General features: G+C 39.6%; 1 protein-coding gene across 1 annotated transcript in view; it reads left to right on the forward strand.

Moving 5' to 3' along the window:
* LOC142337981 (digestive cysteine proteinase 1-like) overlaps window positions 1-17,800 on the forward strand; it is a 233,575-nt gene that overhangs the window by 135,947 nt on the left and 79,828 nt on the right. The window lies entirely within an intron of this gene.

Here is a 17,800-nt window from a genome sequence, read left to right on the forward strand (position 1 = left end):
AGCACCGGCTGTTTTGTATTTGTCGGTTGAATTTGTTGAAGACTTGATAGTAGTAGATCATTGAGCTGATAGTACATTGGCAAGGGTAGTAGATTTGACAAAGGTAGTTGTTCGATGTAACTCGTGTCTTGCTATTTGTTATCCAGGACACAACATTTCGTTGAAACCGTTCCAAGTTTCGCATATCTCCTCAGTTCAAGTTACAGCACGAGGATCCGATATTTCAACACGATATTTCAGTTTAAATATGATATACGGGGCAGCCGTGGTGGCCCCCTGACTTTGCTGATGATCATATTTGGAGCAAGTTCACTGCATCAACTTATTGTAGCGACACCAAAAGACACCCGAAAGAAGCTCAGACGTTGGGTATTCACGAAGCCTGGCCTGAGTCTCAATATCAGAGCAAACAATCAGAAGAAAGTTGTTCAAAATATCTGGCAATTAAACGTTTTTCGAAAAGAAAAAGCTGTTATTTGGCACGATACGATCAACAACTCAATATCCCCGCATTCCAGCAACAACTATCACCCCCTCACCACTGCTGAGCTCATTGCCGATCTCAAGATACTTAAGCCCCACATTGCCGCAATATTATATGTCCAACGCGAAGGAGTCCCGAACATAAAGGAGGAACTTTGCAAAACAGGAATCCTTATTATCGACATCATCAAACACCTGCTACCGAAGCGGCAGGCTAAGAACCCCATCTTGACTCGGCAGTACCGACAACTGCACATTGGCCGTTTCTTGGAACAGAGACTCTCTGGAAAAGTCTTAGCCCATCTTCGACAACTCCAGGATCTTCGTCCCCGCCGAAACAGGAGGAGGAACAACCTGTCACTGAGACGACGGATTACAAGACAGAGACAACAATCGCCCGAAAACAGCGGACTCACAATCACTATTCAAAACCCCTGAAAAGTTTTAGCTGCTTACTCTTAGTCTTTCACGTGACCGTCTCTTAAGTGAGTTCGTGTTACCGAAAGGCTTTTTCTTTTTGAGCAGTCTTTCACGTGACCGTCTCTTAAGTGAGTTCGTATTACCGAAAGGCTTTTTCTAAGCAGTTTTCTTTTCTTTTCTATTCTGTCCTGCATCTGTTCTCTGAAAATTAAACTTTTCATGTGACCGTCTCTTAAGTGAGTTTGAGTTGTCAGAAAAGCTATATTTTTCAGAGTTAAGTTTTCAGTTTTACGTGACCGCCTCTTAAGTGAGTGTGTGTTACCGACACTGCCTATTAAGTTATTCATCAACAATCCGTTAAGACGAATCAAAATCTTTTGCATGTGCTAGCCAAAATGTCCTCAAGAGTTATCACGTGCCAATCTTGCAATCACAAGATTGCAAAGAAGGAAGCAAAATTCTCATGTGCCTACTGCAGCAAAGAAATGCACATGACACCCGACTGCACAGGCTTCGAACAGTCCAGTATTGAAGTCCTTGTCAAGTTAGAAGCAAATCTGCTTCACATCTGTAACGAATGCAGTGAAAATAAGACACATAAGTCCATCTTAAAACCTGCTGAACAGTCGAAATTGGAAGGCGATCTAACAGACCTCCGAGAACAAATGAAAAAGTTCCAGCAAATCATTGAAAACTCAAATGCAATGATCGAAAATGTAAAGAAAGACTTGACCGAATTAAAGTCAACTGCTCCCAAGAGTTATGCACAAGCTGTTGGAAAACTGCCCGGTAGCACAATTCGCGACGTGTCAAATGCAAACAACATTCCCGGTCTGGGAATTCGAATAAGAGGTATACCTGAGAGTAGAACCAAAACACCAGACGAGCGTATGCATTCTGATATCGAATCGGTTGAGCAAATCCTAGACTTCTTGAAAATCAAAGACAAACGCATGAGCAAAATTCATCGTCTCGGTAAATTTGACCCTGACAAAAAAGGGGCACGCACTATACTTGTTTGCATGGAAAACATCATAAGTAAAGACCTGATTCTGAAATCAGCTCACCTGCTAAAGGCCTACGAACAACCAATCTTCATAAGTCCTGAGCTGTCTGCAACGGACGCAAAAAAAGAAAATGAATGTCTGCGCATTCGCCGTGATCTCATTGACAATCATAATTACAATAGCAGGCAAGTTCGTATTAGAAATCTCAAGGTGGAGCATAAAGTTGGAGACAATTGGGTTGTCTTTGAAAACTCACAAAAAGAGAATACTGGTATCAACTGGTGACTATACACACTCGAAATGCTTTCGTTCAATGTAAGGAGTCTGATGAAATTTGAGCGTCGCCTGAAGTTCTCAGACTGCTTGTCAACGCGAAGCTATGACATTTTATGCTTCACTGAAACATGGCTGACTCCTGATGTTCAAAACTATTCGCTCTTCCTACCTGCATACACGATCTACCGAAATGACAGAATACCATGCGAACACGAAACGAAACACGGTGGCGTACTTATAGCAATCAGATCGACTATTATGCACGAACAAATTTTGATTGACCTACATCTTGAGGATTTTGTGGTGATTAGTGTACAAACAAAACCACAGCCGACTCTCATATGCTGTTTGTACAGCCCCCCATCAGACAGCGACTACACCTGGTCGCCGCAACAGTTAGAAATTCTGCTCTCCAAAATATCAAATCATGCTAAAAGAATAGGCTACCAAGGCGTGTTCATTTGTGGAGACATCAACTTCTCCAAAACAGACTGGAACAACATGAGCTCCAATTCCGAGTGTGAAAACGCTGTTCTGGATGCTCTTTCGGAACACAATTTCCTGAACTACTCAAATCTTCAGTTAGACGTCATTCTGGCCAACAACCCTGACCAGATTGTCAAAACTGATCTTGACACCGATCTTTACAACTGTTACGCACTAAACGGCAAGCCATGTGCTGATCATCTACCGGTCAGTGTTACAGTAAACGCATTCCATAGCGAACTATACATTCCTCATCAAGTCAAATATGCCTTTAAGAAAGCGGATTGGGACGAATTGAATAAGGCTATAGTAGACAGTCCTTTCAAACCTTACTGTTTCAGTAATCTCGATTTCCTTGTCAAAAAATGGTACGAATGGATCTTCAGCCTCATCGATCATTTCATTCCGAAAGTTACAAGACACAGGTCAACGCTTCCACCTTGGGTATCCAGCCGTACCTCACACCTGATGAAGAAGTTAGCAACAAAAAAGAAGCAATGGGTCTCTCCGGTCTTGCCAAAACTCCTGAAGTTGAAGAAAATGGAGCGTCAAAAAAAAGAAGCCACAAATGAAGATTTGAAAATGTTTGAAACCGAAATCTTTCAAAGTCGACAGTTCAGCAACATCCAGAAGTACCTACGTTGTGTTCGCAAGTCACCAAACGTTCCTCCTGTCGTCACTCTGTCCACTCAAAAAGCCGAAACTGACCAAGAAAAGGCCAAATTATTCAATCAGTTTTTCCAAAGTGTTTTCAACGAGAAGCAACATCACTGCATAACTTTTGAGAACAGAGGCCTCAATAGTCTCCTTTTCTCCGAAACCGAAATCCAGCACATATTGGAACACTTAACTCTGAACAAGTCTACGGGACCTGACAACATTGGAAACATTGTTTTGAAAAAGTGCGCCTTCTCACTCAGCAAGTCACTCCTCCTCCTATTCCAAACAATCTCGAATAAAGGATTCTTCCCCAGATACTGGAAAATCAGTCAAGTTACGCCAGTGTTCAAAGGGGGAAACAAATCAGACACTACTTGTTATCGACCGATTAGTTTACTCTGCTGTGTGTCAAAAGTCCGTGAGCGCCTCATCTTCAACACACTATACAAGTTTTGCCAACACCGCCTACACGAAAACCAATATGGATTCCGAAAAAATAGGTCAGCAGTGGTACAATTGTTGGTCTACCTTGATTCAATTTACCAAAAGTACGATGACTCCACAGTAGACAACCTGACAATTCTGTATCTCGACTTTGCTAAGGCCTTCGATAAAGTACCGCATGACTTGCTTATACTGAAACTCCAGTCCTTCGACATTGGCGGAAAGTTGTTGCAACTCATAAGCTCCTACTTGAGCGACAGGGAGCAATATGTTAAAATAAATGCGGAAACATCCACTCCAGTAAGTGTCAGCAGTGGAGTTCCACAAGGCTCCATTCTCGGACCACTGCTCTTTCTGCTGTTCATAAATGATCTACCAGCTTCAGTGTCAAATTGTGAAAGTTTTGGATTTGCCGATGATTTCAAGATAATTGCACTGACTCAGAGCCAACTCACGATTGGTGCCATGACTATACAGAATTGGTGCTCCGAAAACAAAATGCAACTGAACACCTCTAAATGCAAGCTCCTCAACATAAAAGGCACTTTGACAGCAGCAATAGACAACCTTGAAATTGAACCGACGAATCTTCAGCGCGACCTAGGACTATGGATCACCTCAAATCTCACGTGGAACGATAACTGTACCACGAGAACCAAGAAGGGATTAAGTGCACTGTTCCAACTGAAACGAAACCTGTCTACAAACAGCACGCGAAACAGCAAGCTAAATTCTTACGTTGGTTACGTTGTGCCAGTCCTGACCTACTGCTCTCAAGCATGGCAGCCGAACAAGTCGAATGTTGCGAAGTTTGAAAGGGTGCAGGAAATTGCTACCAAGTGGATACTGAATGCAAGTTTTGAATACAAAGATCGACTTCTACAGCTAAAGCTGCTGCCTCTCAGCTTATATGTCGAAATGCACAATCTCCTGCTTCTGATATCATTGGATAGAAACGAATACGACGTTGTTGTTGGTCTACCTAGAGTCACCGAAGATAAAACTCGACAGCATACAAGAGGAGAACTGACGATCGGAACGAATCGACTCTACAAAACCGATGAAAACTTCTTCCATCGTACAAAATTATTATACAATATTATTTTCAGAGTGTACACCAGCTACGGAAAATATCTCAATAAAGACACCATCTCCAAAATCTACTGGGACTACTTTCTGAGAAAATATGACAAGAGGGACAAATGCACTTGGCGAATTGTTTGCAAATGTGACCACTGCAATAACTGGAAAAAACTAGACTAAACTAAAACTACCTTTGGACTGAACTCATGTGGGCCCAACAAACCCTTGGATTTATGTTTAAATCCTAAAGCCTTTACTACTACTACTACTACTACTATTAGAACTGGCAGAATCATCGATTTAAAAAGTCCCATTTTGATGCGCATATTAACTTTAAAGGCTACATTTCTTCTCAGGGAATAGAAGACTCGGTTAGCTTTCTTCATTCTTTCCTCTAAGTGGATTTTCCAAGTCAAATCGGATTGCATCCGAAACCCTAAGTCCTTTACACCAGCTGAGGTTTGGAGGAGACTTCCACACAGGTGGAAGTGGCCTTCTGGACCTTTGGACAAAAGTTGGGCGCATTTTTCAATAGCTAGACCCATTTTGTTTCTGGTGACCCAGTCTTCCAGTGCGTCGAGGTTACTCTGCACTTGGTCTGCTGGTGTTCCAATGTGGAGTATTTTTAAGTCATCCGCGAACATAAAGGGTTCGCCAAATCTGAGGGCATCTGGCAGGTCGTTGATGTACAAGCAAAATAAGATATGTATATGCAAAGTATAACTTTGTCCCACTTAATTCTCTCAAAAAGGCCCAAAAGTCTAAAAAATGTATTATCAGACTATTAACATAACCGAATAAACGTCGGAAGAATTGCTCTGGAACGACTTGTGAGTGCTCTATTCAATTAAAGCCTGCTTCAGTTGGGGGGATAGCATAAATGGGACTTAGAAATTCAATAGTGGGCTTCAAATAACCACATTAGAGGTTAACATATACCACAATTAAGATTTAAAGTAAAAAATGACCAAATTCGGCGCATTTTTTAGTTGACTTTTAGTATTAAATTGCCGCCAATTGAGTTGAGCTGCTTGAAGTGTGATTGAGAAAGAATTTTAGATAACGCGAAACGCAAAAAGTCAAAAGTGTAAAAGTCAAGGGTGTCAAGCGCAAATTTTGCATAAAAAGGCACACACGTTTACAATAATTGCTATCAACTGCGTTCAAGAGCAATTAAAGAACGCACTCTCTATATTCATAATTATTAGAATTTGATAATTAACCCTAACTCTTCTTCTCTAGACAGGATATAAATGGCAATACTGCATAATACCTTTAGCCGTGTAATCTTCAAAAAAACATAAATTAGAAAACAAATCGTACTTCGCGCGGTTTATCCAAAAAATGAAATTATTTGAGATTTTTGTTGTTGTTGTTGTTGGGGAATCGCACCGGGCTTGCCGCAGAGCTGATTTATGCCCAGTTGTCAGTTGTTAAAATAGAGTCCCTTTATTTCTGCATACATGGCAGTCGCAAAAAGTTTGCCAAGTGCAGACGTTCTTATTGCAAAATTGTTTATTGACAAACTTCCACATTAGGTTTATCAGTCTCTTCTTGAATCCGTAAGTTCTACTGAATTCAACATATTTCTCTAATCGGTTTGCGAGTCTGAAGGTGAATTTGCTTCTAGCTTTTTCCGTTCTTGTTTTTTGTAGCCGAAAGACATCCTTTGTGCGGCCATTGGCGCTGGTGAGGTCAGGTAGTTCGATGCAGTGCGAGCTTTCATGCATGACTTTTGCAAGTAGAAGTAGGTCGTTCACATGGAGAAACATAGGCAAGGGGAGAATGTTGAGCAGCCGAAGTTGACCGATGTAATTCACTCTTTTGTTTCCCGTGATCAATTTTACTGCTTTCTTCTGAAAGCGTTCGAGGTTTTGTAGCCGGCTTTGTGATGGGTTTATGCAGGTGGAACCGTATAGCAAAATGGGTAGGATTAGTGATTTGTAAAGCCCAAGTTTGATGAGTGGTTTTAATTGTACTGCAACGTTTCGTCTGAGGAGGTACAGTACTTTGTTAGGTTTCCTGAGTCGCTCTTCTATATGATTACTACAGCTCATGTCATCTTTGATGTGAATTCCCAAGTTTTATACTGTATCGGCATTTGCCAAATCGATAACCACAATATCGAAATTTTGCCTTTTCCCTCTAAATGTTATCTGAGCACATTTGTCCAGTACCAGCTCCATCTTGTTTTATCTGACCTACGTTGAAACGCTGTTTAGGTCTTCCTGGATTGTCCAATGATCTTTTCCGATCGCGAGGATTTTCAGGTCGTCTGCAAAGATGAATGGGTCTGAGAACTTCAGCGCGTCGGGTAAATCGATGATGAAGATGCAAAACAGGAGCGGCTCTAATACTGAGCCCTGAGGTACTCCACTACTAATTTTTCGATCATCGGAACATGTGTTATCGATTCTGACGAACTGTAGCCGGTTGCTTAGGTAGTCCATGAGAACTTGCAGGAGACATCCTCCTACCCCAATATTTGCAACCTTTATTTAATAGCTCGAAATGTGATACTTTATCGAAGGCTCTCGAGAAGTCCGTGTAGAACGCAAAAACTTCTGAGTTTGGATTGTTATCAAGTGCGTCGTGGATCTTTTTCAGGAAAGTAATCAAGTTTGTAAAAACAGATCAATTTTTAACAAAACCATGTTGGTGCTCTGTCAAGAAAAAGGCAAAGTGGTCGTAAAGAGCCACGTAGATGCACTTTTCCAGGATTTTACTTTCTATGTCCAGTAGGGACACTGGACGGTAGTTTTGTACGCAGCGTTTCTCTCCCTTCTTGTGGATTGGCGTCACAGCGGCTGTCTTCGATGTATCAGTATTCTCCCCCCACTCCATGTTTTTATGACTCCCAATTAAAATTTATGGGTTTGTATATAGCACATTATTATGTAAAATTCTAAAATGCGATACAATGTTATGCCCACTAGGCTGAGCCGGAGCAGAAGAGATCCAAAATATATTGACAAATAGATATAAACGATTTCAAGTAAGTGATACTTTTTCCCTGGAGCAAAATTCAGCAAGAGGAGCCCCAGGGAAGTGTGCTCAGGCCTTCACTCTTTTATATGTATTTAACGATCTCAAAAAACAACTTCGAATCGCAATGCGAAACGTACAATTTTCTCACAATTGCCTGTTATACTCGGATAATATTGTTGGTTATCAAAGCAAAAACGATTTGAGCAAAACTCCCACTAAAGACATGTAATATACCAGTGGTACTGTTTCTTTTGATGCCCGTTTATATAATGGCAGAGGATGAGCTCCGCAGTATCTTCGTACACAGGGATGCTTGGGCTGACTCTATCTACTTCTTGTTCATAAAACTGATTATAGTGAGTTTACAATCCTTAATTATTTACTTAGATAACGATATAAATTCTCGCTTCTAACGAAGCAACTCTTGGGTACAAGCAATTTCCGTTGTTCTGAATGGTATTATAAATAACATTTACGTTATATAAAGGATAGAATACCTTCACATTATGTAAAGTTTAAAATTTCTTCACATTATTGTGTGATAACTGTTGTGATAAACATGAATAGCAGTTTTTTAAAAGACCGGAAATCTGGACTGCATAGCCTATGGCGTTTTCATTGAAGAATTTTTGAGGCCGGCACATACGGTCTACCTCGTAGGTGCGAGCTCTCTGAAGCACATCATCGACTGCATCCCATACGACCAACGACGACATCTGTTTCGCAGAATTTATTCAATGACTGGATTGAGCTTCAAACCCAACGCAGTCAACAAATTGAAGATCTTGCAAAATCATTTGACAAGAAGAAATGTACTTGCCAAGAAGCAGAAAATCATCATCTGGCACGACGTAATCAATAGAACAATCTCCAAACATTGAAGCAACAGCAACACGTTTTGTTCAACCGAAGAACTGAAAGAGATCCTCAGAACTTTCAGTGATAGAATAGGAGCATTAATATACCTCAGAGAGGGAACTATCCATATCTGGGATAAGTTTATCAAAACAAGATTTCCAATAGTCGACGTGACGAAGAAGCCGCTGTCCCACAGAAAGCAGAAAGACCTGAAGATCCTGAAGGACGTCGATCAAGTACACCGATCCTTTGATCTTGAGGAGCGTCTATTGAAAACAGTGTGAAAGAAGCGAAACCTACTCTCTCAAGTCGTGAAAAGAAGAAACGAAAGAAAAACAAGCTCTCCCAGAAGGAGACACGCAAGAAACAAAGGAAACAACAGCAGCCATAGGTGATTCAGTATTGCTTTCGCTTTTCTCTCTCTGAGCTTATTTCTTTCAAGACCTCTTTTAGTTGGAGGGGGCTATGTTCACTGTAGGATCCCCTAGCCTCGGGTGCTACCATTTCTATGTGCCTTCGGGACCTTCTTTGGCTAGAAAGGGCTGAGAAATAAAGGTAGCGAGAGTTAATTTCCTCAGAAACCGCTCTAGCTTAGTGCCTTCAAGACCTTTGCTGGTTGGAAGCGAAAAGCAGTTTCATCTATACTTCGCTCTATTTTACTCTATATTATACTCTATATAGGAAAGAAACTACTGCGAGACCCAACAAGCTTAGAACCAACTGCTCTGAACAACAAGCTTGAGATAATAGAGAAAGCCATTGCTGAGAACCATGCATCTGCAGCCAACATACAGAGAAGCCTGAAATTGGAATATGAAAAGTAAAGGGTGTAAAAGTCACTCGAAAATTCAAAATTGTCAGGCGATAATTTTGCATACACACTATTTTAATATTTGCTGTGAACTGCGTTCAGGAGCAATTAAAAAGCGCACTCCCTACATTCATAATTATTTGAATTTGACATTTAAACAGAACTCTTCTCCTCTAGACAGGATACAACTGACAATACTGCATAATAACTAAAGCCCTGTAAACTTCAAAGAAAACATAAATTAGAAAACAAATCCTACTTCACGCGCTTTATCTAAAAAATGGAAGTATTTGAGATCCACCCGGTAGAACAAAAATCTTAAAATAACAAGAAATCGACGAACGCCGAGCAGATTACTCTCCAACCAACGACGAGCAGTTGTCATAGGTAGCAGCCAACTGGGGCTTAGGAATGCTAGCACGGGAGTTGAATAAAGCTTCAATTTTTCTGGTCTTTAGGTTGTCGTCTGGACCAGCTCTTCAGTAGTGGCGTCGTCCACGCGAAATTGACAGTCTGTTCGCAGGTATAATAAGTCGGAAAGAATCCAAATTAACCTTTAGGTGGGCAATTAAATACTCTTATACCTGTAATTGCTCCTCATCTAATATATACTTTTAATTAAATCTTTAGAGTCTTTTCCAGGCTCATTGAAAATTGCAAATGTTACTCCTTTATTAAAAAAATGATCCTCTAACTGTTATTAAATACGGACCTAGTGCAATAAAAAGGTTTTTCTAAAATCTTCGAAAACATACTGCGTGAGCAAATTTCAGTATCATAAAAACGAATGAACATTTGGGATTCAGGAAGAAATTTTCAATTAATATTTCGACTTATTATCACCGCTTCGATTCGGACATGAAACTTTAGGCTGCTCTACTAGACCCATCAAAAGCTTTCGATTTGAATTTTTCTTCAAAAACCCTTACGGAAATTGGAAAAATTGCTTTAGTAGGTCAGCATTGCTTGTTATTGAAATTTTGTAATTGGTAACTAATCTATTCTGCCCACCCACTCCACTGTTTTTATGATTTCCAATTACAAATTATGGGTTTGTATATAGCACGTTGTTATAAAAATTTTAAAATGCGATACAGTGTTATGCCCACTAGGCTGAGCTGGAGCAAAAGAGATCCAAAATATATTGACAAATAGATATCAACGAGTTCAAGTAAGTGATACTTTTTCTCTGGAGCAAAGTTCAGCAAAAAGTGCCCCAGGGACGTGTGTTCAGGACTTTAGTCTTTTATCTGTATTTAACGGTCTCAAAAAACAACTTCGAATCGCAATGCGAAACGTACAATATTCTCACAACTGCCTGTTATACTCGGATAATATTGTTGGTTATCAAAGCAAAAACGATTTGTGCAAAACTCCCACTAAAGACTTGTAATATACCAGTGGTACTGTTTCTTTTGATGCCCGTTTATATAATGGCAGAGGATGAGCTCCGCAGTATCTTCGTACACAGGGATGCTTGAGCTGACTCTATCTACTTCTTGTTCATAAAACTGATTATAGTGAGTTTACAATCCTTAATTATTTACTTAGATAACGACATAAATTCTCGCTTCTAACGAAGCAACTCTTGGGTACAAGCAATTTCCGTTGTTCTAAATGGTATTATAAATAACATTTACGTTATATAAAGGATAGAATACCTTCACATTATGTAAAGTTTAAAATTCCTTCACATTATTGTGTGATAACTGTTGTGATAAACATGAATAGGAGTTTTTAAAAGACCGGAAATCTGGACTGCATAGCCTATAGCGTTTTCATTGAAGAATTTTTGAGGCCGGCACATACGGTCTACCTCGTAGGTGCGAGCTCTCTGAAGCACATCATCGACTGCATCCCATACGACCAACGACGACATCTGTTTCGCAGAATTTATTCAATGACTGGATTGAGCTTCAAACCCAACGCAGTCAACAAATTGAAGATCTTGCAAAATCATTTGACAAGAAGAAATGTACTTGCCAGGAAGCAGAAAATCATCATCTGGCACGACGTAATCAATAGAACAATCTCCAAACATTGAAGCAACTGCAACACGTTTTGTTCAACCGAAGAACTGAAAGAGATCCTCAGAACTTTCAGTGATAGAATAGGAGCATTAATATACCTCAGAGAGGGAACTATCCATATCTGGGATAAGTTTATCAAAACAAGATTTCCAATAGTCGACGTGACGAAGAAGCCGCTGTCCCACAGAAAGCAGAAAGACCTGAAGATCCTGAAGGACGTCGATCAAGTACACCGATCCTTTGATCTTGAGGAGCGTCTATTGAAAACAGTGTGAAAGAAGCGAAACCTACTCTCTCAAGTCGTGAAAAGAAGAAACGAAAGAAAAACAAGCTCTCCCAGAAGGAGACACGCAAGAAACAAAGGAAACAACAGCAGCCATAGGTGATTCAGTATTGCTTTCGCTTTTCTCTCTCTGAGCTTATTTCTTTCAAGACCTCTTTTAGTTGGAGGGGGCTATGTTCACTGTAGGATCCCCTAGCCTTGGGTGCTACCATTTCTATGTGCCTTCGGGACCTTCTTTGGCTAGAAAGGGCTGAGAAATAAAGGTAGCGAGAGTTAATTTCCTCAGAAACCGCTCTAGCTTAGTGCCTTCAAGACCTTTGCTGGTTGGAAGCGAAAAGCAGTTTCATCTATACTTCGCTCTATTTTACTCTATATTATACTCTATATAGGAAAGAAACTACTGCGAGACCCAACAAGCTTAGAACCAACTGCTCTGAACAACAAGCTTGAGATAATAGAGAAAGCCATTGCTGAGAACCATGCATCTGCAGCCAACATACAGAGAAGCCTGAAATTGGAATATGAAAAGTAAAGGGTGTAAAAGTCACTCGAAAATTCAAAATTGTCAGGCGATAATTTTGCATAAAAAAGACACACACGTTTTTAATAATTGCTTTGAACTGCGTTCAGGAGCAATTAAAAAGCGCACTCCCCACATTCATAATTATTTGAATTTGACAATTAAACCGAACTCTTCTCCTCTAGACAGGATACAACTGGCAATACTGCATAATAACTAAAGCCCTGTAATCTTCAAAGAAAACATAAATTAGAAAACAAATCCTACTTCACGCGCTTTATCTAAAAAATGGAAGTATTTGAGATCCACCCGGTAGAACAAAAATCTTAAATTAACAAGAAATTGACGAAAGCCGAGCAGATTGCTCTCCAACCATTGACGAGCAGTTGTCATAGGTAGCAGCCAGCTGGGGCATAGGAATGCTAGCACGGGAGTTGAATAAAGCTTCAATTTTTCTGCTCTTTAGGTTGTCGTCTGGACCAGCTCTTCAGTAGTGGCGTCGTCCACGCGAAATTGACAGTCTGTTCGCAGGTATAAAAAGTCGGAAAGAATCCAAATTAACCTTTAGGTGGGCAATTAAATACTCTTATGCCTGTAATTGCTCCTCATCTAACATATACTTTTAATTAAATCTTTAGAGTCTTTTTCCAGGCTCATTGAAAATTGCAAATGTTACTCCTTTATTAAAAAAAATGATCATCTAAATGTTATTAAACACGGACCTAGTGCAATAAAAAGGTTTTTCTAAAATCTTCGAAAACATACTGCGTGAGCAAATTTCAGTGTCATAAAAACGAATGAACATTTGGGATTCAGGAAGAAATTTTCAATTAATATTTCGACTTATTATCACCGCTTCGATTCGGACATGAAACTTTAGGCTGCTCTACTAGACCCATCAAAAGCTTTCGATTTGAATTTTTCTTCAAAAACCCTTACGAAAATTGGAAAAATTGCTTTAGTAGGTCAGCATTGCTTGTTATTGAAATTTTGTAATTGGTAACTAATCTATTCTGCCCACCCACTCCACTGTTTTTATGATTTCCAATTACAAATTATGGGTTTGTATATAGCACGTTGTTATAAAAATTTTAAAATGCGATACAGTGTTATGCCCACTAGGCTGAGCTGGAGCAAAAGAGATCCAAAATATATTGACAAATAGATATCAACGAGTTCAAGTAAGTGATACTTTTTCTCTGGAGCAAAGTTCAGCAAAAAGTGCCCCAGGGACGTGTGTTCAGGACTTTAGTCTTTTATCTGTATTTAACGGTCTCAAAAAACAACTTCGAATCGCAATGCGAAACGTACAATATTCTCACAACTGCCTGTTATACTCGGATAATATTGTTGGTTATCAAAGCAAAAACGATTTGTGCAAAACTCCCACTAAAGACTTGTAATATACCAGTGGTACTGTTTCTTTTGATGCCCGTTTATATAATGGCAGAGGATGAGCTCCGCAGTATCTTCGTACACAGGGATGCTTGGGCTGACTCTATCTACTTTTTGTTCATAAAACTGAGTATAGTGAGTTTACAATCTTTAATTATTTACTTAAATAACAATATAAATTCTCGCTTCTAACGAAGCAACTTTTGGGTGCAAGCAATTTCCGTTGTTCTGAATGTTAATATAAATATTGTTTACGTTATATAAAGGATAGAAATCCTTCACATTATGTAAAGGGTAAAATTCCTTCACTTTATTGTGCGATAATTGTTGTTTTGAACTTAAATAGGAGTTCTGAAAAGACCGGAAATCTGGACTGCATAGCCTTTAGCGTTTTCATTGAAAAATTTTCAAGGCCGGCACATATGGTCTACCTCGTAGATGCGAGCTCTCTGAACCACACCTTCAACTGCATCCCGTACGACCAACGACGACATCTGTTTCGTAGAAGTTATTCAATTACTGGATTGAGCTTCAAACCCAATGCAGTCAACAGGTTGAAGATCTTGCAGAATCTTTTGACAGGAAGAAGTGTACATGCCAAGAAGCAGAAAATCATCATCTGGCTCGACGTAGTCAATAATACAATCTCCTAACATTGAAGCAACAGAAACACGGTTTATTTAACCGAAGAACTGAAAGAGATCCTCAGAAATTTAGTGATAGAATAGAAGCAATAATATAATTCAGAAAGGAGGGAACTATCGATATCAGGGATACGTTTATCGAAACAAGAATTCCAAGAGTCGACGTGAAGAAGAAGCCGCTGTCCCACAGAAAGCAGAAAGACCTGAAGGACGTCGCTCAATTACACCCATCCTTTGATCTTGAGGAGCGTCTATTGAAAACAGTGTGAAGAAAACGAAACCTACTCTCTCAATTCGTGAAAAGAAGAAACGGAAAAAAACAAGCTCTCCCAGAAGGAGACACGCAAGAAACAAAGGAAACAACAGCAGCCATAGGTGATTTAGTATTGCTTTCGCTGTTCTTTCTCTGAGCTTATTTCCTTCTTGACCTTCTTTAGTTAAAGGGGGCTATGTTCACTGTAGGATCCCCTAGCCTCGGGTACTACTATTTCTATGTGCCTTCGGGGCCTTTTTTGGCTAGAAAGGGCTGAGAAATAAAGGTAGCGAGAGTTATATTCCTCAGAAACCGCTCTAGCTTAGTTCCTTTAAGACCTTTGCTGGTTGGAAGCGAAAAGCAGTTTCATCTATTCTTCGCTCTATTTTACTCTATATTATACTCTATATAGGAAAGAAACTACTGCAAGACTGAACATGCTTAGAACCAACTGCTCTTAACAACAAGTTTGAGATAATAGAAAAAGCCATTGCTGAGAACCATGCATCCGCAGCAAACATACAGAGAGTCCTGCAATGGGAATTTGAAAAGTCAAGAGTGTAAAAATCACTCGAAAAGTCAAAATTGTCAAGCGAAAATTTTGCATAAAAAAGATACAAACGTTTTTGATAATTGCTGTGAACTGCGTTCAAGAGCAATTAAAAAGCGAACTCCCTACATTCATAATTATTTGAATTTGATAATTAAAACTAACTCTTCTTCTCTAGACAGGATATTACAGGCAATACCGCATAATACCAAAATCCCTGTAAGGTTCAAAAAACATAAATTAGAAAACAAATCCTACTTCGCGCGCTTTATATAAAAAATGAAAGTATTTGAAATCCACCAAATAGAAGAAAAATGTTAAAAAACAAGAAATCGACTAAAACCGAGCCGATACCTCTCAAACCGCCGACCGACGAGCAGCTGGCATCGGTAGCAGCCAGCTGGGTCTTAGGAATGCTAGCACGGGAGTTGAATACAGCTTCCATTTTTCTGGTCTTTAGGTTGTCCTCTGGACCAACTCTTCAATAGTGGCGTCGTCCACGCGCCATTGACAATCTGTTGGTTGGTATAATAAGTCGGAAAGAATCCAAATGAACCTTTAGGTCCACGCACAGTTCCTTACTGGGCAATTAATTACTCTTATACCTGTATTTGCTCCTCATCTAACATATACTTTTATTGAAATCTTAAGAGTCTTTTTCCAGGCTCATTGAAAATTGCAAATGTTACTCCTTCATTAAAAAAGGATCCTCTAAATGTTATTAAAAACAGACCTAATGCAAAAAAAAGTTTTTCTAAAATCTTCGAAAACATACTGCGTGAGCAAATTTCAGTGTCATAAAAACGAATGAACACTTGGGATTCAGGAAGAAATTTTCAATTAATGTTTCGACTTATTATCACCGCATCGATTCGGACATAAAACTTCAGGCTGCTCTACCAGGCATATCAAATGCTTTCGATTCTAATTTTTCTTCAAAAACCCTTACGGAAATTGGAAAGATTGCTTTTGTAGGTCAGCATTGCTTGTTAAGGAAATTTTGTAATTGGTAACTAATCTATTCTGCCCCCCCACTCCAATGCTTTTATGACTCCCAATTACAAATTATGGTTTTGTATATAGCACGGGTTTGTATAAGAGCCCTGGATTTTCATAGCTCTGCAACGACTGCAATGACATAGAAAAGAAACTACTGCGAGACCCAACAGGCTTGGAACCAACTGCTGTAAACAACAAGCTTGAGATAATAGAAAAAGCCATTGCTGAGAACCATGCATCAGCAGCCAAAATACAGAGAAGCCTGAAATTGGAATTTGAAGACAAATTCTGCAAATTTGAGAGAAGTTTGGAACCCAAGTTGGATAAAATGCTAAGGAAACAAAAGCAAACGCCTTGCGAAATAAAGACGAACTGGCAAATCCAACCCAATATACAATCAAACAATCTGAAAAACATAATGAAGGAAACGCTGATCCAGCATGAAAGAGACAAAATTTATCTAAAAAACAGGAAAACTAATGTAGTGCTCCTCAATGTTGCAGAAAGCAGCGAGAGCTCGGCAGAAGAACGAATTGACAAGGATATCAGTTTCTTCAAAACATTTTGCAGAAGAGAATTGAAATCGTAATTTGACATTGAAAACGAAAGCGCGATCAGATTTCGATGGAAGCCCGAAGGCGGTTAACTGGTTGTGAAGGACAAAACCAATTGAAAAAACCTGCACAGACCAAGACCTTTTAAAATTGTTCTGAGAAGCAAATACAGCACAGACAAGATTTTCTTAAAACTTGGGAACCTAATAGGAGATGCCCTACAAATCAATCAGTATGTCTCACAACTACTCAAAGCAAACGAGAGATAGAATAAAACAAACGATAGCGGATGCGATTTCAAAAGATGACACAAATGCTGTAAACCACAACTAATCAGCTGAAGGAACTGGAAGCGAGCTGCAAATATTAAGAAACAAAAAGCTATCAAAACCTGGAATGAAGAAGAGCAGCCCTGACTACCTGATAAGTTCAGCGCTTTGCTATTTAATGCGAGAAGCTTCATTGACTAGAATAAACGGCTGAAACCAGCAGCTCTGGTACAACGTGATTGTTACCAGGTTCTCCTCATTTTGCGAAACGTGGCTAACCAACAGCATTATGAGTGAAGAATTTTTCCTTCCAAACTTTAACATCACGAGAGCAGACAGACCAACATATCGTATCACGGAGGAGTAATGATTGTAGTCAACAACGAAATCAAATATCACGAAGTGTGTATCGAACATTTAAACGCTCGAGCTAGAAACAGGTGCAGAACTGTGGTACTGAAAAACCAAGACGCTACCTACGTCATTGTGCTCTACAACCCGCCTAATGGTAACCCCTACCACCTAGCCGAACAACAAACGGCTGCAATGCTGAACCTTGCAGAAACGTTTCCATCGGCCAATGTAATTCCTGCTTGTGATCTCAATATGCCAAACGCAGAATGGGAGACCAACAAGTCTAAGGAAAACTATGATGAGCTCATTCTCGGATAATCGATTGAGTTGAACCTTAGGCAGATAATAATGCTCAACGCTTCAAAAAACCAATGCCTGGATGTTATATTGACTAACAATGAAATGCTGATACATCATGTGAAGCCAAAAACTT

Source organism: Convolutriloba macropyga, chromosome 1 (genome assembly GCF_964194025.1).
Source record: "Convolutriloba macropyga chromosome 1, txConMacr16.3, whole genome shotgun sequence".
In the NCBI taxonomy this organism is placed as follows: domain Eukaryota; kingdom Metazoa; phylum Xenacoelomorpha; order Acoela; family Convolutidae; genus Convolutriloba; species Convolutriloba macropyga.